General features: G+C 44.3%; 6 non-coding genes across 6 annotated transcripts; all 6 read right to left on the bottom strand.

The window, feature by feature from the left end:
* Window positions 1-971: 971 nt before the first annotated feature.
* Window positions 972-1,057, bottom strand: TRNAY-GUA (transfer RNA tyrosine (anticodon GUA)). The gene is given in 2 exon segments: window positions 972-1,007; window positions 1,021-1,057. It is a non-coding gene; the product is annotated as a tRNA-Tyr (tRNA).
* Window positions 1,058-8,095: 7,038 nt separating this feature from the next.
* TRNAY-GUA (transfer RNA tyrosine (anticodon GUA)) lies at window positions 8,096-8,181 on the bottom strand. Its single transcript is given in 2 exon segments — window positions 8,096-8,131; window positions 8,145-8,181. It is a non-coding gene; the product is annotated as a tRNA-Tyr (tRNA).
* A 6,611-nt stretch (window positions 8,182-14,792) lies between these two features.
* Window positions 14,793-14,864, bottom strand: TRNAD-GUC (transfer RNA aspartic acid (anticodon GUC)). The gene has a single exon. It is a non-coding gene; the product is annotated as a tRNA-Asp (tRNA).
* Window positions 14,865-15,227: 363 nt separating this feature from the next.
* Window positions 15,228-15,313, bottom strand: TRNAY-GUA (transfer RNA tyrosine (anticodon GUA)). The gene is given in 2 exon segments: window positions 15,228-15,263; window positions 15,277-15,313. It is a non-coding gene; the product is annotated as a tRNA-Tyr (tRNA).
* A 6,612-nt stretch (window positions 15,314-21,925) lies between these two features.
* On the bottom strand, window positions 21,926-21,997 carry TRNAD-GUC (transfer RNA aspartic acid (anticodon GUC)). The gene has a single exon. It is a non-coding gene; the product is annotated as a tRNA-Asp (tRNA).
* A 363-nt stretch (window positions 21,998-22,360) lies between these two features.
* TRNAY-GUA (transfer RNA tyrosine (anticodon GUA)) lies at window positions 22,361-22,446 on the bottom strand. The gene is given in 2 exon segments: window positions 22,361-22,396; window positions 22,410-22,446. It is a non-coding gene; the product is annotated as a tRNA-Tyr (tRNA).
* Between the last annotated feature and the right edge of the window lie 5,365 nt (window positions 22,447-27,811).

The raw sequence follows: 27,811 nt of genomic DNA, 5'->3' as shown, positions 1-27,811 counted from the left end.
CATTCACTCCAATTTCAGAAAAGTACGTTCGTTATTAAAAAAGATACAGTTTGGTTCTAATTGTTTGTATAGATGATATATAGTTTTAGTTGAAAATCAGAGGCGCAACTAGAAAAAGTAATAGTGATGAAGCTTATAATACATTTGAAATTAACCATGACGCGATTACGTGGAATTGATAATCAAGCAAAACAGCCAGTACCAATTGTTCACCACATAGTACTTTGTTTTTCTGTAAATATTAAACATTCGCTGTCGACTAAGTGGTCCATAACTTAAAATCAAAATGTACAAATGTGTTCCCAAAACTTGATTCCTTCATGTTGAAAGCTTTCTCTGTTGGATTTCCAAGCCTTCCAGCGCTCTGCTAGAGGCGCCTCGGTGTTGGTATTTATTACAATTCTATATGCTGCCACTGATCATATTATACAGTGCACTTCATATACATTAAATCGCAATACTTCTAAAATGTCGAGATTGTAAACGAAACAAATAACAAAATGTATTTCTAAAGTGTAAACATGGTTAAGTCATAAACATAGTCTCCCCGTCGGGACCCCGGTCTCCCGCGTGACAGGCGGGGATACTGACCACTATACTAACGAGGAACTGATGACTCCCTGGTACCTGACCTCCTACTGATTGTTCTACCTGTCCCCCTGCTGGGGGCGCTGCACCCACATAAATGTCAGTGTTGACCCCGCCTGTGCCAGGAAGGAGCCGGTCTCTGTGTATCACTGATTTACAGCTTCCTCTGCACAGACTCCTCCTTTTCTCTCTCTGACAGTCACTGGGATCAGCGGCTGCACCTCCGTCCATTTCTGCTCTGGCTAAATTCACTTCTTGGTGCCATCTGAGAAAAATGGGGGAGACAAAAACAATTGTCAAGCTCTAGCGTCGTTGCTTCAAAACATGGCGTATTTTAATTTCAGAATGTGAAAAGAAATATGAAGAGCAAATACGAAAAAAAATCCTTCGAGCCGGATTTGAACCAGCGACCTAAGGATATCAGCTTCACCACTACAGTCCTCCGCTCTACCAACTGAGCTATCGAAGGGACGGAAGCATCATGTGACTGCAGCCTTCAGGTTATGTACCTGCCAGCAGTGGGGCCCATGGTGATCATGTGTATGTGTGCTGGGCATTTAAAGACCGAGGTCACATATCAAGCTGTGTCTTCAGGATGCATGCTGTTTATTTTCAGATGCCTATCTCATTCTCCAACAGCACAAACCTACAATCAGCATCATTTCATCTACCACCGGAGTACTTTTTGGAAACTCATCGCACAATAACTACAAAGGGTGACTCGCCATTTTAATTGGCAAGGCGTGCTTTTCCTCTTCATTTGCGTACTCTGGAAAACACATGCCGCTTTAGCAATGCACATTTTCAGTGCTTTTCTAATATCTGAATATTTCAGCAGCAAGCATGGGGGAGGGCTTTCTGTTGAAGTCAGTCATACAGCCATTGTCTTTCCATCTTGATTACCTTTACTTAGAATTCAAAAAAATAAATGTGTCTTGTCGCAGACGCACAAAGTGATTTCTCAGCATTCTCAATGGTTTATTAAAAATAATGGGAACTAACTTTCTTGAGAAAAGTACAGCTCAGGAAATAAAATGGCAAAACCATCACAACAAGTATGTCGGCCAATGAACTCAGCTGGAATGCTGAAAGTTGTGTAGATTCTTAAACTTTGGAAAGCTTGGCGCTCAGTGTAAGAATGATAGGGAGTGTGCGGTGAGGATGCAGGCATGTTGCCCCCCCTGTGATTGGTGAAGGCGTGAACAATGACAATATTAACACTTACCAGTTTTACATAAAAAACCTTGCTCTAGTGCAAGGGTGCCCAACATAAGTCCAGTAGAGTCGGATCCATGCCGGATTTGCAGGATATCCACAAGATATATATATGATTGCCAGAAATGAACAACAGTTACATATTAAGCTCGTCCGAGGTCACCTTGAAAACCTGGCATGGACGGCCCCGCCTCCCACTGCAATGGAAACCATTCTCTAACACACAGGATGGGGGGAGTGATACTGCTTCCTACCTGGCCTCGTGCAGGACGGAAGCCAGAGACAGTGTCTGTTAAACTCACTACAAACAGTGGCAACTTGGAACGATTTCACATTTAAGGCTGCACCCAACATTGTCTGCAGCTTGCCAGGCTGTGAGCAGGCCCAGGGTTTGCACAGACTTGAACAGATCCAGCTCTGCTTAAGAGGCTCAGCACTGGTTCTGTAAAGTGTCCATCCCTGGCCAGCCACAGTGCACGTGAGGAGCTGCTCATCCGGTTCTGTGCTCTTGTGCAACAAAAGGAAAGTAAAGTGACCTGATTTCTAAAGTGTTTGCTATTTCCATATGTCACCTTCATAGCACCGTAAATAACCAGTATTCATAGCAGCCACTTTATATACCTTGTGAGGGAAAAGCGTTGAGCCCACTCGGCTCGGATTTAAGAATGTGACCTGTAAGTCATGCTCAGGTACCAGCAGGGGGCACTTTACTAGTGAGCCATCTTGGAGGCTGCCCATGACTGACTCTGCCCTAGCCCACCCCACCTTTTTGAGACAAGCATCTGTTGTGAAAACTCCTCGTCCCCCCCTGGCTCCCAGCAAAGGCCTGACAGCCATCATCTCACCCCTGGAAGCACCTAGAAACTCTGCTGCTAGGCGCTCTCGAGCACAGTGTCAGTCCCACGGCTGCCTGCGTGTCTTTGACTTCTTCAGGCATCCCTCGCGCTTCCACATAAAGTGTAGCTCGTGACACGCATCACCAGAAGGGAGATTATGGTTGGGGCATAGAAGCTAGACCCCAGGCGCTACATTACATACCCTGCACTGATGCTACAGCAATTGGGCATCGTCATTTGAACGTATTTGCCCTGGTTAGTCAGCGCAAATGTCTTTTTATTTAGCACGTTGATATGCCACAAATGTCATCACAAAACAGGATCAGTACAAGTGTAACATATGCATCCCAGAAATGCAGAAGCGTTGGTTCAACACTGCAATGTATGTAATCCCCCCCCCCCCCCGGACTGAAAAATGCACTTAAGGAGCAAACACTTTTTTTTTAGCTCAAATCACTCAGCTGTGTTTTTATCAAACATTACTGGTTTCTTGACAGCAGTGTGAATGATGACCCGAATTGCAGTATGAACAGGGCCTGGCTATTGTTGGCAGCTCTTTCATGGCAGTACCACAATGGCTCCAGATGACAAACAAGCCTTGGTAAAGCTAATAGATCTTGCCTATGTGGGATCTATTGGTTTTGTGAATGTTTTTTTAGCCACATTGTACAGCAGCTCTGGCTTCAGTGCAGCATGGATGAATGTAAAAAAAAGCACTATGAAGTGATCAATGCTGGCTGTGTCATATACAGCTTTTTTCCTTTACTTTCAGCCATGTTGCAGCATGGCTAAATCACTGGCAAAACCAGTAGCTATCACATAGGCGATACCTATTGGCTTTGCCAATGCTTGTGTTCCTTGCCATTAATAACCTGACATCTGAAAAACATCAGGACTTTTACAAGGAGACGTGCACACTACAGGATACTGTCATTTCACTACTAACGCACCCCATGCTTGTCAATGGAAGGTTCCATGGTGTAATGGTTAGCACGCTGGACTTTGAGTCCAGCGATCTGAGTTTGAATCTCGGTAGAACCTGCTGTAGTTTTAATAATTTAACATTCATTTCTTTAGTTTTGTATTATTTTAAAATTTTCAGTCCCGTACTAATTACAAGCGAGCTAATATCTTTTGCACAGTTTACATCATCTATGCGTTGCTTATCTTGTTTATTTGAAATATGTTACTATATGGATGATATCAATTAAAATTGTAGCACAGAAGTATCGCTCGTCATATATATTAATAATGCAGAACAAGTTAGGTGGTCATAGATATTAATAATAATGCAGAACAAGGTAGATGGAAGTGTTAAAAGTGTTTCCGCCCAGTTTCAAACCCGCGACCTTTCACGGGGGCAGCGAACGTGATAACCACTACACTACAGAAACTCGCGGGAGCTGATGTCGCATGTACATTATACTGAGAATTATAAAGGGGTGGGGCATTGGGGGTGACGAGTAGTGAGGGGAGTGCACTGTGCACTCCCCTCAGTGCACATGTGTGTTTGGCCGGCCATCTGGGGCACACTGCTGCCGGGCTGGAGAGAGCAGGCACAGGCTCCCAGTCTGTCTGGGAGCGCCGTGGCTGGGCACTCCCAGCCAATCCTAACGCTTCTCTGAGCAGCGTCAGGATTGGCCGCAGGGCAGGCTGGGAGCCTGCTGCTGACGGAGGAGCAGCGGTGCGACGGAGCAGGTAAGTTTTTAGTTTTTTAACTTTTTAATATTGTTAATATTCTCCTTGCCTCCCCACACCCCGCTCTCCACCCCACCTCTGGTAACCCCTGTGAGTCGCGACTGCCACTTAGTCAAGGAGAGTTATCTTTCCCTTAGAGTCCACTCTAGTCAAGGGGGCAAAAAGATTCTGAATCTCTGCCTAACTGAACAACACTTTAATCACCCCAGAGCCTTCCAGTAGCTGACATCACACCCAAAGAAACAATTACTAACAAGACACCATTGTGAATTATGTCCAATTCACTTTTATCCTCTTCTGAACACATCTGCTCCACCTTGGATTACATCCATGCCCAGGAATATAGTAAGGGAGCCGTTCTTGTAGCTCCTTGTTACCAAGTTTCGTCCTTGGCAACCCAACTCTCTCTTCCTTACCTATCACCTGCAGACGAAAGAAAAATAGCGCACAAACAAAGCAAGTTTCATGTTGAAATTAAACATAGGAATTGGCAGACCTTAACTCCAGCTTGAACAATGGAATGGAAGCACATTTTAGTTATGTTTTTACAAATGCAATTGTCTTAAACACAGTAAATGATGAGTGACTATAAAATATATCATTTGTTAAGATACCAAGGTATAAATGCATCTGGTTAACATTTCATAAAAGCAGTTTATATCTAACAAGTGTAATATCACTCACAAAGGCACCATAATGTTGTGGTCTTTTAATGCATCACATTTACATGGGTATAGTTTTTCACACAATATATGAAGGTAAATGCTGTCCTTCTCTTCTACCAAAGAAAGCATAAAGGCACAGCCATGTTATGCTCTGTCACACCCATTGCTGTGAAACATCTGGTGGAGCCCTGGGGGTGCATCTGTAACGTAATGGGTATTTGTAAGGCACGCAATCACCTGCAAGGGTTTCCTGGCGCTGAGCAGGCGTGTGTGTGTGTAGCCCTGTCTAAGGTAGGTTGGTTTATTAAAAACGCAGGTCTTCAACTTCTTGCAGAATTGAAGAAGAGAATAAAATGCTCTTGTGTGAAATGGGAGTCCATTCCATGCTTTAGGAGTGATGCAACAGAACACCCATCCTCCTGATCTGGTTCTCTGTATGTATGGGATGTGTGTGAGTAGGAGCCCTGAGTAGATGGAAGTCTCTTGGTGGTTGTGGAAAGAGAAGCAACTGGTCAAGTAGGTGGGGCCTACGTTGTGTTGTGCCTTGAATGTGTATGTAAGGTGTTTGAAATTAGTTCATTTCTGTTTCGGGAGACAGTGGAGCTCTCTGAGGTATGGTGAGATGTGAATTCAGAGCGGGAGGTTGAGGATGAGTCTGGGTGCCAACTTCCAGGTAGTTTTCTAGTGAGTTATCTGATGTTTCAAGCATAGAGAGCATCCCCGTGGCCCAACTTGCTGCTAACTTGGTCATGAGTGGCAGTTTTCTAGTGTTGCTGGCTGTGGATTCTAATGATGAGTATTGTCTGCTTTCAAGCCCTGCAGGAGGGTTGCCACTTTTTCAGAGAAGAATTCTAAATATTTCTGTCTAGACTCAGGTTACGGAAGGTCCGGGAGATTGTATTTAAATAGTAGTTTGTGGAAAGTTGCACTCCACTCTTTCGGACCTTCATACAAGGAGTAAAACTTTCCTCTTAGCAGTGAACTTACAGCCTGTGATAGTATTCTCTCAGTTCTGAGACTCACACTGAGTAGGGCTTTGAGAAACTTGTTCCAATAAAGAAAATAAAGACGGACTGAAGGGGGCTCAGAAAGAAATGAGGGGTGAAGAAAGAAAGAAGCTGGAATGTGGATGGAAATAGATTGATGTTGTTAAAGTAATGTTTTATTTTACCAAGTTTGAGAGGGTTTAAAGTTTGACTACTCAGCACTGAAGGTAATGGATATCAAACAAAAAGTCACTGTGGAAACCTGGGATCTTTAGAGCTTCAGTCTAACGTCCTAGCCAAGAGCCCATGGAGGGGCTCTGTTGTTTTGGAGAGCTCACAGGTATCTTTACAGGTGTCCAGGTCTCTCATCACCTCCCCCCTTAGTCTGAAAGAAGCCTCGCCGGGGGTCGCTGCTCTCTTTACAGCAGTGTGGACCAGACATCACCACACAGGCTTAAACCTACGCTTTCGCCGACTGACCAAGATATACAAAAAGCCAGAATAAAACACCAGACATGGAAGACACACTGCATTCATGGAGACCACGAAGAAAGAGATACTGCACATTAAATAGATTTACATTAAATAGATGGAGAATACTTGACGGAGACACAAACTATTAAAACAAGCATTTGCAATGCAACGGGTCTCGCGTTTGCTCATGTTACAGCTGATCGCGTTGTAAACTCCTAACCCGACTTTTCACCTATCGGGCAAAAGTGCATTTATGTACATAACCCGAAAAAGTGAAGTTAATTATGTAAAGTGCTCGACTTCTGCCAAGCGAGATCGCGCTCGTGAATGAGAGAAAAAGAAGTCCATGAGCCCGATGGAAAACAGCGAGCCTCGCATGTTTTCTGTACTTGGTCGCTGCGCTGGAGGAGGGCGAGCCACCGGAAAAGGCATGACCTATGCGTGCCTTCGACTAATGAAAGCAAGCGGATTTTATTAGGCAAGCCCACGTACCAATAAAAAACACTGACGTGACGTTGACAGGGCTCCGAGCCCTTTTCTAAACACTAAAGCGTCTCGCTGCGATACGCATGCGCGAGCGCATGCAACGCAGGCTCGACCCTAAAAACATGAATAACCAATACACTACCCGGAAGCCTACGTTTCTTCGTTACTACAACTTGCATTCACTCCAATTTCAGAAAAGTACGTTCGTTATTAAAAAAGATACAGTTTGGTTCTAATTGTTTGTATAGATGATATATAGTTTTAGTTGAAAATCAGAGGCGCAACTAGAAAAAGTAATAGTGATGAAGCTTATAATACATTTGAAATTAACCATGACGCGATTACGTGGAATTGATAATCAAGCAAAACAGCCAGTACCAATTGTTCACCACATAGTACTTTGTTTTTCTGTAAATATTAAACATTCGCTGTCGACTAAGTGGTCCATAACTTAAAATCAAAATGTACAAATGTGTTCCCAAAACTTGATTCCTTCATGTTGAAAGCTTTCTCTGTTGGATTTCCAAGCCTTCCAGCGCTCTGCTAGAGGCGCCTCGGTGTTGGTATTTATTACAATTCTATATGCTGCCACTGATCATATTATACAGTGCACTTCATATACATTAAATCGCAATACTTCTAAAATGTCGAGATTGTAAACGAAACAAATAACAAAATGTATTTCTAAAGTGTAAACATGGTTAAGTCATAAACATAGTCTCCCCGTCGGGACCCCGGTCTCCCGCGTGACAGGCGGGGATACTGACCACTATACTAACGAGGAACTGATGACTCCCTGGTACCTGACCTCCTACTGATTGTTCTACCTGTCCCCCTGCTGGGGGCGCTGCACCCACATAAATGTCAGTGTTGACCCCGCCTGTGCCAGGAAGGAGCCGGTCTCTGTGTATCACTGATTTACAGCTTCCTCTGCACAGACTCCTCCTTTTCTCTCTCTGACAGTCACTGGGATCAGCGGCTGCACCTCCGTCCATTTCTGCTCTGGCTAAATTCACTTCTTGGTGCCATCTGAGAAAAATGGGGGAGACAAAAACAATTGTCAAGCTCTAGCGTCGTTGCTTCAAAACATGGCGTATTTTAATTTCAGAATGTGAAAAGAAATATGAAGAGCAAATACGAAAAAAAATCCTTCGAGCCGGATTTGAACCAGCGACCTAAGGATATCAGCTTCACCACTACAGTCCTCCGCTCTACCAACTGAGCTATCGAAGGGACGGAAGCATCATGTGACTGCAGCCTTCAGGTTACGTACCTGCCAGCAGTGGGGCCCATGGTGATCATGTGTATGTGTGCTGGGCATTTAAAGACCGAGGTCACATATCAAGCTGTGTCTTCAGGATGCATGCTGTTTATTTTCAGATGCCTATCTCATTCTCCAACAGCACAAACCTACAATCAGCATCATTTCATCTACCACCTGAGTACTTTTTGGAAACTCATCGCACAATAACTACAAAGGGTGACTCGCCATTTTAATTGGCAAGGCGTGCTTTTCCTCTTCATTTGCGTACTCTGGAAAACACATGCCGCTTTAGCAATGCACATTTTCAGTGCTTTTCTAATATCTGAATATTTCAGCAGCAAGCATGGGGGAGGGCTTTCTGTTGAAGTCAGTCATACAGCCATTGTCTTTCCATCTTGATTACCTTTACTTAGAATTCAAAAAAATAAATGTGTCTTGTCGCAGACACACAAAGTGATTTCTCAGCATTCTCAATGGTTTATTAAAAATAATGGGAACTAACTTTCTTGAGAAAAGTACAGCTCAGGAAATAAAATGGCAAAACCATCACAACAAGTATGTCGGCCAATGAACTCAGCTGGAATGCTGAAAGTTGTGTAGATTCTTAAACTTTGGAAAGCTTGGCGCTCAGGGTAAGAATGATAGGGAGTGTGCGGTGAGGATGCAGGCATGTTGCCCCCCCCTGTGATTGGTGAAGGCGTGAACAATGACAATATTAACACTTACCAGTTTTACATAAAAAACATTGCTCTAGTTCAAGGGTGCCCAACATAAGTCCAGTAGAGTCGGATCCATGCCGGATTTGCAGGATATCCACAAGATATATATATGATTGCCAGAAATGAACAACAGTTACATATTAAGCTCGTCCGAGGTCACCTTGAAAACCTGGCATGGACGGCCCCGCCTCCCACTGCAATGGAAACCATTCTCTAACACACAGGATGGGGGGAGTGATACTGCTTCCTACCTGGCCTCGTGCAGGAAGGAAGCCAGAGACAGTGTCTGTTAAACTCACTACAAACAGTGGCAACTTGGAACGATTTCACATTTAAGGCTGCACCCAACATTGTCTGCAGCTTGCCAGGCTGTGAGCAGGCCCAGGGTTTGCACAGACTTGAACAGATCCAGCTCTGCTTAAGAGGCTCAGCACTGGTTCTGTAAAGTGTCCATCCCTGGCCAGCCACAGTGCACGTGAGGAGCTGCTCATCCGGTTCTGTGCTCTTGTGCAACAAAAGGAAAGTAAAGTGACCTGATTTCTAAAGTGTTTGCTATTTCCATATGTCACCTTCATAGCACCGTAAATAACCAGTATTCATAGCAGCCACTTTATATACCTTGTGAGGGAAAAGCGTTGAGCCCACTCGGCTCGGATTTAAGAATGTGACCTGTAAGTCATGCTCAGGTACCAGCAGGGGGCACTTTACTAGTGAGCCATCTTGGAGGCTGCCCATGACTGACTCTGCCCTAGCCCACCCCACCTTTTTGAGACAAGCATCTGTTGTGAAAACTCCTCGTCCCCCCCTGGCTCCCAGCAAAGGCCTGACAGCCATCATCTCACCCCTGGAAGCACCTAGAAACTCTGCTGCTAGGCGCTCTCGAGCACAGTGTCAGTCCCACGGCTGCCTGCGTGTCTTTGACTTCTTCAGGCATCCCTCGCGCTTCCACATAAAGTGTAGCTCGTGACACGCATCACCAGAAGGGAGATTATGGTTGGGGCATAGAAGCTAGACCCCAGGCGCTACATTACATACCCTGCACTGATGCTACAGCAATTGGGCATCGTCATTTGAACGTATTTGCCCTGGTTAGTCAGCGCAAATGTCTTTTTATTTAGCACGTTGATATGCCACAAATGTCATCACAAAACAGGATCAGTACAAGTGTAACATATGCATCCCAGAAATGCAGAAGCGTTGGTTCAACACTGCAATGTATGTAATCCCCCCCCCCCCCCGGACTGAAAAATGCACTTAAGGAGCAAACACTTTTTTTTTAGCTCAAATCACTCAGCTGTGTTTTTATAAAACATTACTGGTTTCTTGACAGCAGTGTGAATGATGACCCGAATTGCAGTATGAACAGGGCCTGGCTATTGTTGGCAGCTCTTTCATGGCAGTACCACAATGGCTCCAGATGACAAACAAGCCTTGGTAAAGCTAATAGATCTTGCCTATGTGGGATCTATTGGTTTTGTGAATGTTTTTTTAGCCACATTGTACAGCAGCTCTGGCTTCAGTGCAGCATGGATGAATGTAAAAAAAAGCACTATGAAGTGATCAATGCTGGCTGTGTCATATACAGCTTTTTTCCTTTACTTTCAGCCATGTTGCAGCATGGCTAAATCACTGGCAAAACCAGTAGCTATCACATAGGCGATACCTATTGGCTTTGCCAATGCTTGTGTTCCTTGCCATTAATAACCTGACATCTGAAAAACATCAGGACTTTTACAAGGAGACGTGCACACTACAGGATACTGTCATTTCACTACTAACGCACCTCATGCTTGTCAATGGAAGGTTCCATGGTGTAATGGTTAGCACTCTGGACTTTGAGTCCAGCGATCTGAGTTTGAATCTCGGTAGAACCTGCTGTAGTTTTAATAATTTAACATTCATTTCTTTAGTTTTGTATTATTTTAAAATTTTCAGTCCCGTACTAATTACAAGCGAGCTAATATCTTTTGCACAGTTTACATCATCTATGCGTTGCTTATCTTGTTTATTTGAAATATGTTACTATATGGATGATATCAATTAAAATTGTAGCACAGAAGTATCGCTCGTCATATATATTAATAATGCAGAACAAGTTAGGTGGTCATAGATATTAATAATAATGCAGAACAAGGTAGATGGAAGTGTTAAAAGTGTTTCCGCCCAGTTTCAAACCCGCGACCTTTCACGGGGGCAGCGAACGTGATAACCACTACACTACAGAAACTCGCGGGAGCTGATGTCGCATGTACATTTTACTGAGAATTATAAAGGGGTGGGGCATTGGGGGTGACGAGCAGTGAGGGGAGTGCACTGTGCACTCCCCTCAGTGCACATGTGTGTTTGGCCGGCCATCTGGGGCACACTGCTGCCGGGCTGGAGAGAGCAGGCACAGGCTCCCAGTCTGTCTGGGAGCACCGTGGCTGGGCACTCCCAGCCAATCCTAACGCTTCTCTGAGCAGCGTCAGGATTGGCCGCAGGGCAGGCTGGGAGCCTGCTGCTGACGGAGGAGCAGCGGTGCGACGGAGCAGGTAAGTTTTTAGTTTTTTAACTTTTTAATATTGTTAATATTCTCCTTGCCTCCCCACACCCCGCTCTCCACCCCACCTCTGGTAACCCCTGTGAGTCGCGACTGCCACTTAGTCAAGGAGAGTTATCTTTCCCTTAGAGTCCACTCTAGTCAAGGGGGCAAAAAGATTCTGAATCTCTGCCTAACTGAACAACACTTTAATCACCCCAGAGCCTTCCAGTAGCTGACATCACACCCAAAGAAACAATTACTAACAAGACACCATTGTGAATTATGTCCAATTCACTTTTATCCTCTTCTGAACACATCTGCTCCACCTTGGATTACATCCATGCCCAGGAATATAGTAAGGGAGCCGTTCTTGTAGCTCCTTGTTACCAAGTTTCGTCCTTGGCAACCCAACTCTCTCTTCCTTACCTATCACCTGCAGACGAAAGAAAAATAGCGCACAAACAAAGCAAGTTTCATGTTGAAATTAAACATAGGAATTGGCAGACCTTAACTCCAGCTTGAACAATGGAATGGAAGCACATTTTAGTTATGTTTTTACAAATGCAATTGTCTTAAACACAGTAAATGATGAGTGACTATAAAATATATCATTTGTTAAGATACCAAGGTATAAATGCATCTGGTTAACATTTCATAAAAGCAGTTTATATCTAACAAGTGTAATATCACTCACAAAGGCACCATAATGTTGTGGTCTTTTAATGCATCACATTTACATGGGTATAGTTTTTCACACAATATATGAAGGTAAATGCTGTCCTTCTCTTCTACCAAAGAAAGCATAAAGGCACAGCCATGTTATGCTCTGTCACACCCATTGCTGTGAAACATCTGGTGGAGCCCTGGGGGTGCATCTGTAACGTAATGGGTATTTGTAAGGCACGCAATCACCTGCAAGGGTTTCCTGGCGCTGAGCAGGCGTGTGTGTGTGTAGCCCTGTCTAAGGTAGGTTGGTTTATTAAAAACGCAGGTCTTCAACTTCTTGCAGAATTGAAGAAGAGAATAAAATGCTCTTGTGTGAAATGGGAGTCCATTCCATGCTTTAGGAGTGATGCAACAGAACACCCATCCTCCTGATCTGGTTCTCTGTATGTATGGGATGTGTGTGAGTAGGAGCCCTGAGTAGATGGAAGTCTCTTGGTGGTTGTGGAAAGAGAAGCAACTGGTCAAGTAGGTGGGGCCTACGTTGTGTTGTGCCTTGAATGTGTATGTAAGGTGTTTGAAATTAGTTCATTTCTGTTTCGGGAGACAGTGGAGCTCTCTGAGGTATGGTGAGATGTGAATTCAGAGCGGGAGGTTGAGGATGAGTCTGGGTGCCAAATTCCAGGTAGTTTTCTAGTGAGTTATCTGATGTTTCAAGCATAGAGAGCATCCCCGTGGCCCAACTTGCTGCTAACTTGGTCATGAGTGGCAGTTTTCTAGTGTTGCTGGCTGTGGATTCTAATGATGAGTATTGTCTGCTTTCAAGCCCTGCAGGAGGGTTGCCACTTTTTCAGAGAAGAATTCTAAATATTTCTGTCTAGACTCAGGTTACGGAAGGTCCGGGAGATTGTATTTAAATAGTAGTTTGTGGAAAGTTGCACTCCACTCTTTCGGACCTTCATACAAGGAGTAAAACTTTCCTCTTAGCAGTGAACTTACAGCCTGTGATAGTATTCTCTCAGTTCTGAGACTCACACTGAGTAGGGCTTTGAGAAACTTGTTCCAATAAAGAAAATAAAGACGGACTGAAGGGGGCTCAGAAAGAAATGAGGGGTGAAGAAAGAAAGAAGCTGGAATGTGGAGGGAAATAGATTGATGTTGTTAAAGTAATGTTTTATTTTACCAAGTTTGAGAGGGTTTAAAGTTTGACTACTCAGCACTGAAGGTAATGGATATCAAACAAAAAGTCACTGTGGAAACCTGGGATCTTTAGAGCTTCAGTCTAACGTCCTAGCCAAGAGCCCATGGAGGGGCTCTGTTGTTTTGGAGAGCTCACAGGTATCTTTACAGGTGTCCAGGTCTCTCATCACCTCCCCCCTTAGTCTGAAAGAAGCCTCGCCGGGGGTCGCTGCTCTCTTTACAGCAGTGTGGACCAGACATCACCACACAGGCTTAAACCTACGCTTTCGCCGACTGACCAAGATATACAAAAAGCCAGAATAAAACACCAGACATGGAAGACACACTGCATTCATGGAGACCATGAAGAAAGAGATACTGCACATTAAATAGATTTACATTAAATAGATGGAGAATACTTGACGGAGACACAAACTATTAAAACAAGCATTTGCAATGCAACCGGTCTCGCGTTTGCTCATGTTACAGCTGATCGCGTTGTAAACTCCTAACCCGACTTTTCACCTATCGGGCAAAAGTGCATTTATGTACATAACCCGAAAAAGTGAAGTTAATTATGTAAAGTGCTCGACTTCTGCCAAGCGAGATCGCGCTCGTGAATGAGAGAAAAAGAAGTCCATGAGCCCGATGGAAAACAGCGAGCCTCGCATGTTTTCTGTACTTGGTCGCTGCGCTGGAGGAGGGCGAGCCACCGGAAAAGGCATGACCTATGCGTGCCTTCGACTAATGAAAGCAAGCGGATTTTATTAGGCAAGCCCACGTACCAATAAAAAACACTGACGTGACGTTGACAGGGCTCCGAGCCCTTTTCTAAACACTAAAGCGTCTCGCTGCGATACGCAAGCGCGAGCGCATGCAACGCAGGCTCGACCCTAAAAACATGAATAACCAATACACTACCCGGAAGCCTACGTTTCTTCGTTACTACAACTTGCATTCACTCCAATTTCAGAAAAGTACGTTCGTTATTAAAAAAGATACAGTTTGGTTCTAATTGTTTGTATAGATGATATATAGTTTTAGTTGAAAATCAGAGGCGCAACTAGAAAAAGTAATAGTGATGAAGCTTATAATACATTTGAAATTAACCATGACGCGATTACGTGGAATTGATAATCAAGCAAAACAGCCAGTACCAATTGTTCACCACATAGTACTTTGTTTTTCTGTAAATATTAAACATTCGCTGTCGACTAAGTGGTCCATAACTTAAAATCAAAATGTACAAATGTGTTCCCAAAACTTGATTCCTTCATGTTGAAAGCTTTCTCTGTTGGATTTCCAAGCCTTCCAGCGCTCTGCTAGAGGCGCCTCGGTGTTGGTATTTATTACAATTCTATATGCTGCCACTGATCATATTATACAGTGCACTTCATATACATTAAATCGCAATACTTCTAAAATGTCGAGATTGTAAACGAAACAAATAACAAAATGTATTTCTAAAGTGTAAACATGGTTAAGTCATAAACATAGTCTCCCCGTCGGGGAATTGAACCCCGGTCTCCCGCGTGACAGGCGGGGATACTGACCACTATACTAACGAGGAACTGATGACTCCCTGGTACCTGACCTCCTACTGATTGTTCTACCTGTCCCCCTGCTGGGGGCGCTGCACCCACAGAAATGTCAGTGTTGACCCCATCTGTGCAAGGAAAGAGCCGCTCTCTTTGTATCACTGATTTACAGCTTCCTCTGCACAGACTCCTCCTTTTCTCTCTCTGACAATCCCTGGGATCAGCGGCTGCACCTCCGTCCATTTCTGCTCTGGCTAAATTCACTTCTTGGTGCCATCTGAGAAAAATGGGGGAGACAAAAACAATTGTCAAGCTCTAGCGTCGTTGCTTCAAAACATGGCGTATTTTAATTTCAGAATGTGAAAAGAAATATGAAGAGCAAATACGAAAAAAAATCCTTCGAGCCGGATTTGAACCAGCGACCTAAGGATATCAGCTTCACCACTACAGTCCTCCGCTCTACCAACTGAGCTATCGAAGGGACGGAAGCATCATGTGACTGCAGCCTTCAGGTTATGTACCTGCCAGCAGTGGGGCCCATGGTGATCATGTGTATGTGTGCTGGGCATTTAAAGACCGAGGTCACATATCAAGCTGTGTCTTCAGGATGCATGCTGTTTATTTTCAGATGCCTATCTCATTCTCCAGCATCACAAACCTACAATCAGCATCATTTCATCTACCACCGGAGTACTTTTTGGAAACTCATCGCACAATAACTACAAAGGGTGACTCTGCATTTTAATTGGCAAGGCGTGCTTTTCCTCTTCATTTGCGTACTCTGGAAAACACATGCCGCTTTAGCAATGCACATTTTCAGTGCTTTTCTAATATCTCAATATTTCAGCAGCAAGCATGGGGGAGGGCTTTCTGTTGAAGTCAGTCATACAGCCATTGTCTTTCCATCTTGATTACCTTTACTTAGAATTCAAAAAAATAAATGTGTCTTGTCGCAGACGCACAAAGTGATTTCTCAGCATTCTCAATGGTTTATTAAAAATAATGGGAACTAACTTTCTTGAGAAAAGTACAGCTCAGGAAATAAAATGGCAAAACCATCACAACAAGTATGTCGGCCAATGAACTCAGCAGGAATGCTGAAAGTTGTGTAGATTCTTCAACTTTGGAAAGCTTGGCGCTCAGTGTAAGAATGATAGGGAGTGTGCGGTGAGGATGCAGGCATGTTGCCCCCCCCTGTGATTGGTGAAGGCGTGAACAATGACAATATTAACACTTACCAGTTTTACATAAAAAACCTTGCTCTAGTGCAAGGGTGCCCAACATAAGTCCAGTAGAGTCGGATCCATGCCGGATTTGCAGGATATCCACAAGATATATATATGATTGCCAGAAATGAACAACAGTTACATATTAAGCTCGTCCGAGGTCACCTTGAAAACCTGGCATGGACGGCCCCGCCTCCCACTGCAATGGAAACCATTCTCTAACACACAGGATGGGGGGAGTGATACTGCTTCCTACCTGGCCTCGTGCAGGAAGGAAGCCAGAGACAGTGTCTGTTAAACTCACTACAAACAGTGGCAACTTGGAACGATTTCACATTTAAGGCTGCACCCAACATTGTCTGCAGCTTGCCAGGCTGTGAGCAGGCCCAGGGTTTGCACAGACTTGAACAGATCCAGCTCTGCTTAAGAGGCTCAGCACTGGTTCTGTAAAGTGTCCATCCCTGGCCAGCCACAGTGCACGTGAGGAGCTGCTCATCCGGTTCTGTGCTCTTGTGCAACAAAAGGAAAGTAAAGTGACCTGATTTCTAAAGTGTTTGCTATTTCCATATGTCACCTTCATAGCACCGTAAATAACCAGTATTCATAGCAGCCACTTTATATACCTTGTGAGGGAAAAGCGTTGAGCCCACTCGGCTCGGATTTAAGAATGTGACCTGTAAGTCATGCTCAGGTACCAGCAGGGGGCACTTTACTAGTGAGCCATCTTGGAGGCTGCCCATGACTGACTCTGCCCTAGCCCAACCCACCTTTTTGAGACAAGCTTCTGTTGTGAAAACTCCTCGTCCCCCCCTGGCTCCCAGCAAAGGCCTGACAGCCATCATCTCACCCCTGGAAGCACCTAGAAACTCTGCTGCTAGGCGCTCTCGAGCACAGTGTCAGTCCCACGGCTGCCTGCGTGTCTTTGACTTCTTCAGGTAGCCCTCGCGCTTCCACATAAAGTGTAGCTCGTGACACGCATCACCAGAAGGGAGATTATGGTTGGGGCATAGAAGCTAGACCCCAGGCGCTACATTACATACCCTGCACTGATGCTACAGCAATTGGGCATCGTCATTTGAACGTATTTGCCCTGGTTAGTCAGCGCAAATGTCTTTTTATTTAGCACGTTGATATGCCACAAATGTCATCACAAAACAGGATCAGTACAAGTGTAACATATGCATCCCAGAAATGCAGAAGCGTTGGTTCAACACTGCAATGTATGTAATCCCCCCCCCCCCCCCCCGGACTGAAAAATGCACTTAAGGAGCAAACACTTTTTTTTTAGCTCAAATCACTCAGCTGTGTTTTTATAAAACATTAGTGGTTTCTTGACAGCAGTGTGAATGATGACCCGAATTGCAGAATGAACAGGGCCTGGCTATTGTTGGCAGCTCTTTCATGGCAGTACCACAATGGCTCCAGATGACAAACAAGCCTTGGTAAAGCTAATAGATCTTGCCTATGTGGGATCTATTGGTTTTGTGAATGTTTTTTTAGCCACATTGTACAGCAGCTCTGGCTTCAGTGCAGCATGGATGAATGTAAAAAAAAGCACTATGAAGTGATCAATGCTGGCTGTGTCATATACAGCTTTTTTCCTTTACTTTCAGCCATGTTGCAGCATGGCTAAATCACTGGCAAAACCAGTAGCTATCACATAGGCGATACCTATTGGCTTTGCCAATGCTTGTGTTCCTTGCCATTAATAACCTGACATCTGAAAAACATCAGGACTTTTACAAGGAGACGTGCACACTACAGGATACTGTCATTTCACTACTAACGCACCTCATGCTTGTCAATGGAAGGTTCCATGGTGTAATGGTTAGCACTCTGGACTTTGAGTCCAGCGATCTGAGTTTGAATCTCGGTAGAACCTGCTGTAGTTTTAATAATTTAACATTCATTTCTTTAGTTTTGTATTATTTTAAAATTTTCAGTCCCGTACTAATTACAAGCAAGCTAATATCTTTTGCACAGTTTACATCATCTATGCGTTGCTTATCTTGTTTATTTGAAATATGTTACTATATGGATGATATCAATTAAAATTGTAGCACAGAAGTATCGCTCGTCATATATATTAATAATGCAGAACAAGTTAGGTGGTCATAGATATTAATAATAATGCAGAACAAGGTAGATGGAAGTGTTAAAAGTGTTTCCGCCCAGTTTCAAACCCGCGACCTTTCACGGGGGCAGCGAACGTGATAACCACTACACTACAGAAACTCGCGGGAGCTGATGTCGCATGTACATTATACTGAGAATTATAAAGGGGTGGGGCATTGGGGGTGACGAGCAGTGAGGGGAGTGCACTGTGCACTCCCCTCAGTGCACATGTGTGTTTGGCCGGCCATCTGGGGCACACTGCTGCCGGGCTGGAGAGAGCAGGCACAGGCTCCCAGTCTGTCTGGGAGCACCGTGGCTGGGCACTCCCAGCCAATCCTAACGCTTCTCTGAGCAGCGTCAGGATTGGCCGCAGGGCAGGCTGGGAGCCTGCTGCTGACGGAGGAGCAGCGGTGCGACGGAGCAGGTAAGTTTTTAGTTTTTTAACTTTTTAATATTGTTAATATTCTCCTTGCCTCCCCACACCCCGCTCTCCACCCCACCTCTGGTAACCCCTGTGAGTCGCGACTGCCACTTAGTCAAGGAGAGTTATCTTTCCCTTAGAGTCCACTCTAGTCAAGGGGGAAAAAAGATTCTGAATCTCTGCCTAACTGAACAACACTTTAATCACCCCAGAGCCTTCCAGTAGCTGACATCACACCCAAAGAAACAATTACTAACAAGACACCATTGTGAATTATGTCCAATTCACTTTTATCCTCTTCTGAACACATCTGCTCCACCTTGGATTACATCCATGCCCAGGAATATAGTAAGGGAGCCGTTCTTGTAGCTCCTTGTTACCAAGTTTCGTCCTTGGCAACCCAACTCTCTCTTCCTTACCTATCACCTGCAGACGAAAGAAAAATAGCGCACAAACAAAGCAAGTTTCATGTTGAAATTAAACATAGGAATTGGCAGACCTTAACTCCAGCTTGAACAATGGAATGGAAGCACATTTTAGTTATGTTTTTACAAATGCAATTGTCTTAAACACAGTAAATGATGAGTGACTATAAAATATATCATTTGTTAAGATACCAAGGTATAAATGCATCTGGTTAACATTTCATAAAAGCAGTTTATATCTAACAAGTGTAATATCACTCACAAAGGCACCATAATGTTGTGGTCTTTTAATGCATCACATTTACATGGGTATAGTTTTTCACACAATATATGAAGGTAAATGCTGTCCTTCTCTTCTACCAAAGAAAGCATAAAGGCACAGCCATGTTATGCTCTGTCACACCCATTGCTGTGAAACATCTGGTGGAGCCCTGGGGGTGCATCTGTAACGTAATGGGTATTTGTAAGGCACGCAATCACCTGCAAGGGTTTCCTGGCGCTGAGCAGGCGTGTGTGTGTGTAGCCCTGTCTAAGGTAGGTTGGTTTATTAAAAACGCAGGTCTTCAACTTCTTGCAGAATTGAAGAAGAGAATAAAATGCTCTTGTGTGAAATGGGAGTCCATTCCATGCTTTAGGAGTGATGCAACAGAACACCCATCCTCCTGATCTGGTTCTCTGTATGTATGGGATGTGTGTGAGTAGGAGCCCTGAGTAGATGGAAGTCTCTTGGTGGTTGTGGAAAGAGAAGCAACTGGTCAAGTAGGTGGGGCCTACGTTGTGTTGTGCCTTGAATGTGTATGTAAGGTGTTTGAAATTAGTTCATTTCTGTTTCGGGAGACAGTGGAGCTCTCTGAGGTATGGTGAGATGTGAATTCAGAGCGGGAGGTTGAGGATGAGTCTGGGTGCCAAATTCCAGGTAGTTTTCTAGTGAGTTATCTGATGTTTCAAGCATAGAGAGCATCCCCGTGGCCCAACTTGCTGCTAACTTGGTCATGAGTGGCAGTTTTCTAGTGTTGCTGGCTGTGGATTCTAATGATGAGTATTGTCTGCTTTCAAGCCCTGCAGGAGGGTTGCCACTTTTTCAGAGAAGAATTCTAAATATTTCTGTCTAGACTCAGGTTACGGAAGGTCCGGGAGATTGTATTTAAATAGTAGTTTGTGGAAAGTTGCACTCCACTCTTTCGGACCTTCATACAAGGAGTAAAACTTTCCTCTTAGCAGTGAACTTACAGCCTGTGATAGTATTCTCTCAGTTCTGAGACTCACACTGAGTAGGGCTTTGAGAAACTTGTTCCAATAAAGAAAATAAAGACGGACTGAAGGGGGCTCAGAAAGAAATGAGGGGTGAAGAAAGAAAGAAGCTGGAATGTGGAGGGAAATAGATTGATGTTGTTAAAGTAATGTTTTATTTTACCAAGTTTGAGAGGGTTTAAAGTTTGACTACTCAGCACTGAAGGTAATGGATATCAAACAAAAAGTCACTGTGGAAACCTGGGATCTTTAGAGCTTCAGTCTAACGTCCTAGCCAAGAGCCCATGGAGGGGCTCTGTTGTTTTGGAGAGCTCACAGGTATCTTTACAGGTGTCCAGGTCTCTCATCACCTCCCCCCTTAGTCTGAAAGAAGCCTCGCCGGGGGTCGCTGCTCTCTTTACAGCAGTGTGGACCAGACATCACCACACAGGCTTAAACCTACGCTTTCGCCGACTGACCAAGATATACAAAAAGCCAGAATAAAACACCAGACATGGAAGACACACTGCATTCATGGAGACCACGAAGAAAGAGATACTGCACATTAAATAGATTTACATTAAATAGATGGAGAATACTTGACGGAGACACAAACTATTAAAACAAGCATTTGCAATGCAACGGGTCTCGCGTTTGCTCATGTTACAGCTGATCGCGTTGTAAACTCCTAACCCGACTTTTCACCTATCGGGCAAAAGTGCATTTATGTACATAACCCGAAAAAGTGAAGTTAATTATGTAAAGTGCTCGACTTCTGCCAAGCGAGATCGCGCTCGTGAATGAGAGAAAAAGAAGTCCATGAGCCCGATGGAAAACAGCGAGCCTCGCATGTTTTCTGTACTTGGTCGCTGCGCTGGAGGAGGGCGAGCCACCGGAAAAGGCATGACCTATGCGTGCCTTCGACTAATGAAAGCAAGCGGATTTTATTAGGCAAGCCCACGTACCAATAAAAAACACTGACGTGACGTTGACAGGGCTCCGAGCCCTTTTCTAAACACTAAAGCGTCTCGCTGCGATACGCATGCGCGAGCGCATGCAACGCAGGCTCGACCCTAAAAACATGAATAACCAATACACTACCCGGAAGCCTACGTTTCTTCGTTACTACAACTTGCATTCACTCCAATTTCAGAAAAGTACGTTCGTTATTAAAAAAGATACAGTTTGGTTCTAATTGTTTGTATAGATGATATATAGTTTTAGTTGAAAATCAGAGGCGCAACTAGAAAAAGTAATAGTGATGAAGCTTATAATACATTTGAAATTAACCATGACGCGATTACGTGGAATTGATAATCAAGCAAAACAGCCAGTACCAATTGTTCACCACATAGTACTTTGTTTTTCTGTAAATATTAAACATTCGCTGTCGACTAAGTGGTCCATAACTTAAAATCAAAATGTACAAATGTGTTCCCAAAACTTGATTCCTTCATGTTGAAAGCTTTCTCTGTTGGATTTCCAAGCCTGCCAGCTCTGCTAGAGGCGCCTCGGTGTTGGTATTTATTACAATTCTATATGCTGCCACTGATCATATTATACAGTGCACTTCATATACATTAAATCGCAATACTTCTCAAATGTCGAGATTGTAAACGAAACAAATAACAAAATGTATTTCTAAAGTGTAAACATGGTTAAGTCATAAACATAGTCTCCCCGTCGGGGAATTGAACCCCGGTCTCCCGCGAGACAGGCGGGGATACTGACCACTATACTAACGAGGAACTGATGACTCCCTGGTACCTGACCTCCTACTGATTGTTCTACCTGTCCCCCTGCTGGGGGCGCTGCACCCACAGAAATGTCAGTGTTGACCCCATCTGTGCAAGGAAAGAGCCGCTCTCTTTGTATCACTGATTTACAGCTTCCTCTGCACAGACTCCTCCTTTTCTCTCTCTGACAATCCCTGGGATCAGCGGCTGCACCTCCATCCATTTCTGCTCTGGCTAAATTCACTTCTTGGTGCCATCTGAGAAAAATGGGGGAGACAAAAACAATTGTCAAGCTCTAGCGTCGTTGCTTCAAAACATGGCGTATTTTAATTTCAGAATGTGAAAAGAAATATGAAGAGCAAATACGAAAAAAAATCCTTCGAGCCGGATTTGAACCAGCGACCTAAGGATATCAGCTTCACCACTACAGTCCTCCGCTCTACCAACTGAGCTATCGAAGGGACGGAAGCAGCATGTGACTGCAGCCTTCAGGTTATGTACCTGCCAGCAGTGGGGCCCATGGTGACCATGTGTATGTGTGCTGGGCATTTAAAGACCGAGGTCACATATCAAGCTGTGTCTTCAGGATGCATGCTGTTTATTTTCAGATGCCTATCTCATTCTCCAGCATCACAAACCTACAATCAGCATCATTTCATCTACCACCGGAGTACTTTTTGGAAACTCATCGCACAATAACTACAAAGGGTGACTCTGCATTTTAATTGGCAAGGCGTGCTTTTCCTCTTCATTTGCGTACTCTGGAAAACACATGCCGCTTTAGCAATGCACATTTTCAGTGCTTTTCTAATATCTCAATATTTCAGCAGCAAGCATGGGGGAGGGCTTTCTGTTGAAGTCAGTCATACAGCCATTGTCTTTCCATCTTGATTACCTTTACTTAGAATTCAAAAAAATAAATGTGTCTTGTCGCAGACGCACAAAGTGATTTCTCAGCATTCTCAATGGTTTATTAAAAATAATGGGAACTAACTTTCTTGAGAAAAGTACAGCTCAGGAAATAAAATGGCAAAACCATCACAACAAGTATGTCGGCCAATGAACTCAGCAGGAATGCTGAAAGTTGTGTAGATTCTTAAACTTTGGAAAGCTTGGCGCTCAGTGTAAGAATGATAGGGAGTGTGCGGTGAGGATGCAGGCATGTTGCCCCCCCCTGTGATTGGTGAAGGCGTGAACAATGACAATATTAACACTTACCAGTTTTACATAAAAAACCTTGCTCTAGTGCAAGGGTGCCCAACATAAGTCCAGTAGAGTCGGATCCATGCCGGATTTGCAGGATATCCACAAGATATATATATGATTGCCAGAAATGAACAACAGTTACATATTAAGCTCGTCCGAGGTCACCTTGAAAACCTGGCATGGACGGCCCCGCCTCCCACTGCAATGGAAACCATTCTCTAACACACAGGATGGGGGGAGTGATACTGCTTCCTACCTGGCCTCGTGCAGGAAGGAAGCCAGAGACAGTGTCTGTTAAACTCACTACAAACAGTGGCAACTTGGAACGATTTCACATTTAAGGCTGCACCCAACATTGTCTGCAGCTTGCCAGGCTGTGAGCAGGCCCAGGGTTTGCACAGACTTGAACAGATCCAGCTCTGCTTAAGAGGCTCAGCACTGGTTCTGTAAAGTGTCCATCCCTGGCCAGCCACAGTGCACGTGAGGAGCTGCTCATCCGGTTCTGTGCTCTTGTGCAACAAAAGGAAAGTAAAGTGACCTGATTTCTAAAGTGTTTGCTATTTCCATATGTCACCTTCATAGCACCGTAAATAACCAGTATTCATAGCAGCCACTTTATATACCTTGTGAGGGAAAAGCGTTGAGCCCACTCGGCTCGGATTTAAGAATGTGACCTGTAAGTCATGCTCAGGTACCAGCAGGGGGCACTTTACTAGTGAGCCATCTTGGAGGCTGCCCATGACTGACTCTGCCCTAGCCCACCCGACCTTTTTGAGACAAGCATCTGTTGTGAAAACTCCTCGTCCCCCCCTGGCTCCCAGCAAAGGCCTGACAGCCATCATCTCACCCCTGGAAGCACCTAGAAACTCTGCTGCTAGGCGCTCTCGAGCACAGTGTCAGTCCCACGGCTGCCTGCGTGTCTTTGACTTCTTCAGGCATCCCTCGCGCTTCCACATAAAGTGTAGCTCGTGACACGCATCACCAGAAGGGAGATTATGGTTGGGGCATAGAAGCTAGACCCCAGGCGCTACATTACATACCCTGCACTGATGCTACAGCAATTGGGCATCGTCATTTGAACGTATTTGCCCTGGTTAGTCAGCGCAAATGTCTTTTTATTTAGCACGTTGATATGCCACAAATGTCATCACAAAACAGGATCAGTACAAGTGTAACATATGCATCCCAGAAATGCAGAAGCGTTGGTTCAACACTGCAATGTATGTAATCCCCCCCCCCCGGACTGAAAAATGCACTTAAGGAGCAAACACTTTTTTTTTAGCTCAAATCACTCAGCTGTGTTTTTATAAAACATTACTGGTTTCTTGACAGCAGTGTGAATGATGACCCGAATTGCAGTATGAACAGGGCCTGGCTATTGTTGGCAGCTCTTTCATGGCAGTACCACAATGGCTCCAGATGACAAACAAGCCTTGGTAAAGCTAATAGATCTTGCCTATGTGGGATCTATTGGTTTTGTGAATGTTTTTTTAGCCACATTGTACAGCAGCTCTGGCTTCAGTGCAGCATGGATGAATGTAAAAAAAAGCACTATGAAGTGATCAATGCTGGCTGTGTCATATACAGCTTTTTTCCTTTACTTTCAGCCATGTTGCAGCATGGCTAAATCACTGGCAAAACCAGTAGCTATCACATAGGCGATACCTATTGGCTTTGCCAATGCTTGTGTTCCTTGCCATTAATAACCTGACATCTGAAAAACATCAGGACTTTTACAAGGAGACGTGCACACTACAGGATACTGTCATTTCACTACTAACGCACCTCATGCTTGTCAATGGAAGGTTCCATGGTGTAATGGTTAGCACTCTGGACTTTGAGTCCAGCGATCTGAGTTTGAATCTCGGTAGAACCTGCTGTAGTTTTAATAATTTAACATTCATTTCTTTAGTTTTGTATTATTTTAAAATTTTCAGTCCCGTACTAATTACAAGCGAGCTAATATCTTTTGCACAGTTTACATCATCTATGCGTTGCTTATCTTGTTTATTTGAAATATGTTACTATATGGATGATATCAATTAAAATTGTAGCACAGAAGTATCGCTCGTCATATATATTAATAATGCAGAACAAGTTAGGTGGTCATAGATATTAATAATAATGCAGAACAAGGTAGATGGAAGTGTTAAAAGTGTTTCCGCCCAGTTTCAAACCCGCGACCTTTCACGGGGGCAGCGAACGTGATAACCACTACACTACAGAAACTCGCGGGAGCTGATGTCGCATGTACATTATACTGAGAATTATAAAGGGGTGGGGCATTGGGGGTGACGAGCAGTGAGGGGAGTGCACTGTGCACTCCCCTCAGTGCACATGTGTGTTTGGCCGGCCATCTGGGGCACACTGCTGCCGGGCTGGAGAGAGCAGGCACAGGCTCCCAGTCTGTCTGGGAGCACCGTGGCTGGGCACTCCCAGCCAATCCTAACGCTTCTCTGAGCAGCGTCAGGATTGGCCGCAGGGCAGGCTGGGAGCCTGCTGCTGACGGAGGAGCAGCGGTGCGACGGAGCAGGTAAGTTTTTAGTTTTTTAACTTTTTAATATTGTTAATATTCTCCTTGCCTCCCCACACCCCGCTCTCCACCCCACCTCTGGTAACCCCTGTGAGTCGCGACTGCCACTTAGTCAAGGAGAGTTATCTTTCCCTTAGAGTCCACTCTAGTCAAGGGGGCAAAAAGATTCTGAATCTCTGCCTAACTGAACAACACTTTAATCACCCCAGAGCCTTCCAGTAGCTGACATCACACCCAAAGAAACAATTACTAACAAGACACCATTGTGAATTATGTCCAATTCACTTTTATCCTCTTCTGAACACATCTGCTCCACCTTGGATTACATCCATGCCCAGGAATATAGTAAGGGAGCCGTTCTTGTAGCTCCTTGTTACCAAGTTTCGTCCTTGGCAACCCAACTCTCTCTTCCTTACCTATCACCTGCAGACGAAAGAAAAATAGCGCACAAACAAAGCAAGTTTCATGTTGAAATTAAACATAGGAATTGGCAGACCTTAACTCCAGCTTGAACAATGGAATGGAAGCACATTTTAGTTATGTTTTTACAAATGCAATTGTCTTAAACACAGTAAATGATGAGTGACTATAAAATATATCATTTGTTAAGATACCAAGGTATAAATGCATCTGGTTAACATTTCATAAAAGCAGTTTATATCTAACAAGTGTAATATCACTCACAAAGGCACCATAATGTTGTGGTCTTTTAATGCATCACATTTACATGGGTATAGTTTTTCACACAATATATGAAGGTAAATGCTGTCCTTCTCTTCTACCAAAGAAAGCATAAAGGCACAGCCATGTTATGCTCTGTCACACCCATTGCTGTGAAACATCTGGTGGAGCCCTGGGGGTGCATCTGTAACGTAATGGGTATTTGTAAGGCACGCAATCACCTGCAAGGGTTTCCTGGCGCTGAGCAGGCGTGTGTGTGTGTAGCCCTGTCTAAGGTAGGTTGGTTTATTAAAAACGCAGGTCTTCAACTTCTTGCAGAATTGAAGAAGAGAATAAAATGCTCTTGTGTGAAATGGGAGTCCATTCCATGCTTTAGGAGTGATGCAACAGAACACCCATCCTCCTGATCTGGTTCTCTGTATGTATGGGATGTGTGTGAGTAGGAGCCCTGAGTAGATGGAAGTCTCTTGGTGGTTGTGGAAAGAGAAGCAACTGGTCAAGTAGGTGGGGCCTACGTTGTGTTGTGCCTTGAATGTGTATGTAAGGTGTTTGAAATTAGTTCATTTCTGTTTCGGGAGACAGTGGAGCTCTCTGAGGTATGGTGAGATGTGAATTCAGAGCGGGAGGTTGAGGATGAGTCTGGGTGCCAAATTCCAGGTAGTTTTCTAGTGAGTTATCTGATGTTTCAAGCATAGAGAGCATCCCCGTGGCCCAACTTGCTGCTAACTTGGTCATGAGTGGCAGTTTTCTAGTGTTGCTGGCTGTGGATTCTAATGATGAGTATTGTCTGCTTTCAAGCCCTGCAGGAGGGTTGCCACTTTTTCAGAGAAGAATTCTAAATATTTCTGTCTAGACTCAGGTTACGGAAGGTCCGGGAGATTGTATTTAAATAGTAGTTTGTGGAAAGTTGCACTCCACTCTTTCGGACCTTCATACAAGGAGTAAAACTTTCCTCTTAGCAGTGAACTTACAGCCTGTGATAGTATTCTCTCAGTTCTGAGACTCACACTGAGTAGGGCTTTGAGAAACTTGTTCCAATAAAGAAAATAAAGACGGACTGAAGGGGGCTCAGAAAGAAATGAGGGGTGAAGAAAGAAAGAAGCTGGAATGTGGAGGGAAATAGATTGATGTTGTTAAAGTAATGTTTTATTTTACCAAGTTTGAGAGGGTTTAAAGTTTGACTACTCAGCACTGAAGGTAATGGATATCAAACAAAAAGTCACTGTGGAAACCTGGGATCTTTAGAGCTTCAGTCTAACGTCCTAGCCAAGAGCCCATGGAGGGGCTCTGTTGTTTTGGAGAGCTCACAGGTATCTTTACAGGTGTCCAGGTCTCTCATCACCTCCCCCCTTAGTCTGAAAGAAGCCTCGCCGGGGGTCGCTGCTCTCTTTACAGCAGTGTGGACC

The sequence above is a fragment of the Pleurodeles waltl genome, unplaced genomic scaffold, assembly GCF_031143425.1.
Source record: "Pleurodeles waltl isolate 20211129_DDA unplaced genomic scaffold, aPleWal1.hap1.20221129 scaffold_67, whole genome shotgun sequence".
NCBI lineage: Eukaryota > Metazoa > Chordata > Amphibia > Caudata > Salamandridae > Pleurodeles > Pleurodeles waltl.
Note: the sequence above shows the minus strand (reverse complement) of the source record. Positions and strands in the feature narration are given on the sequence as shown.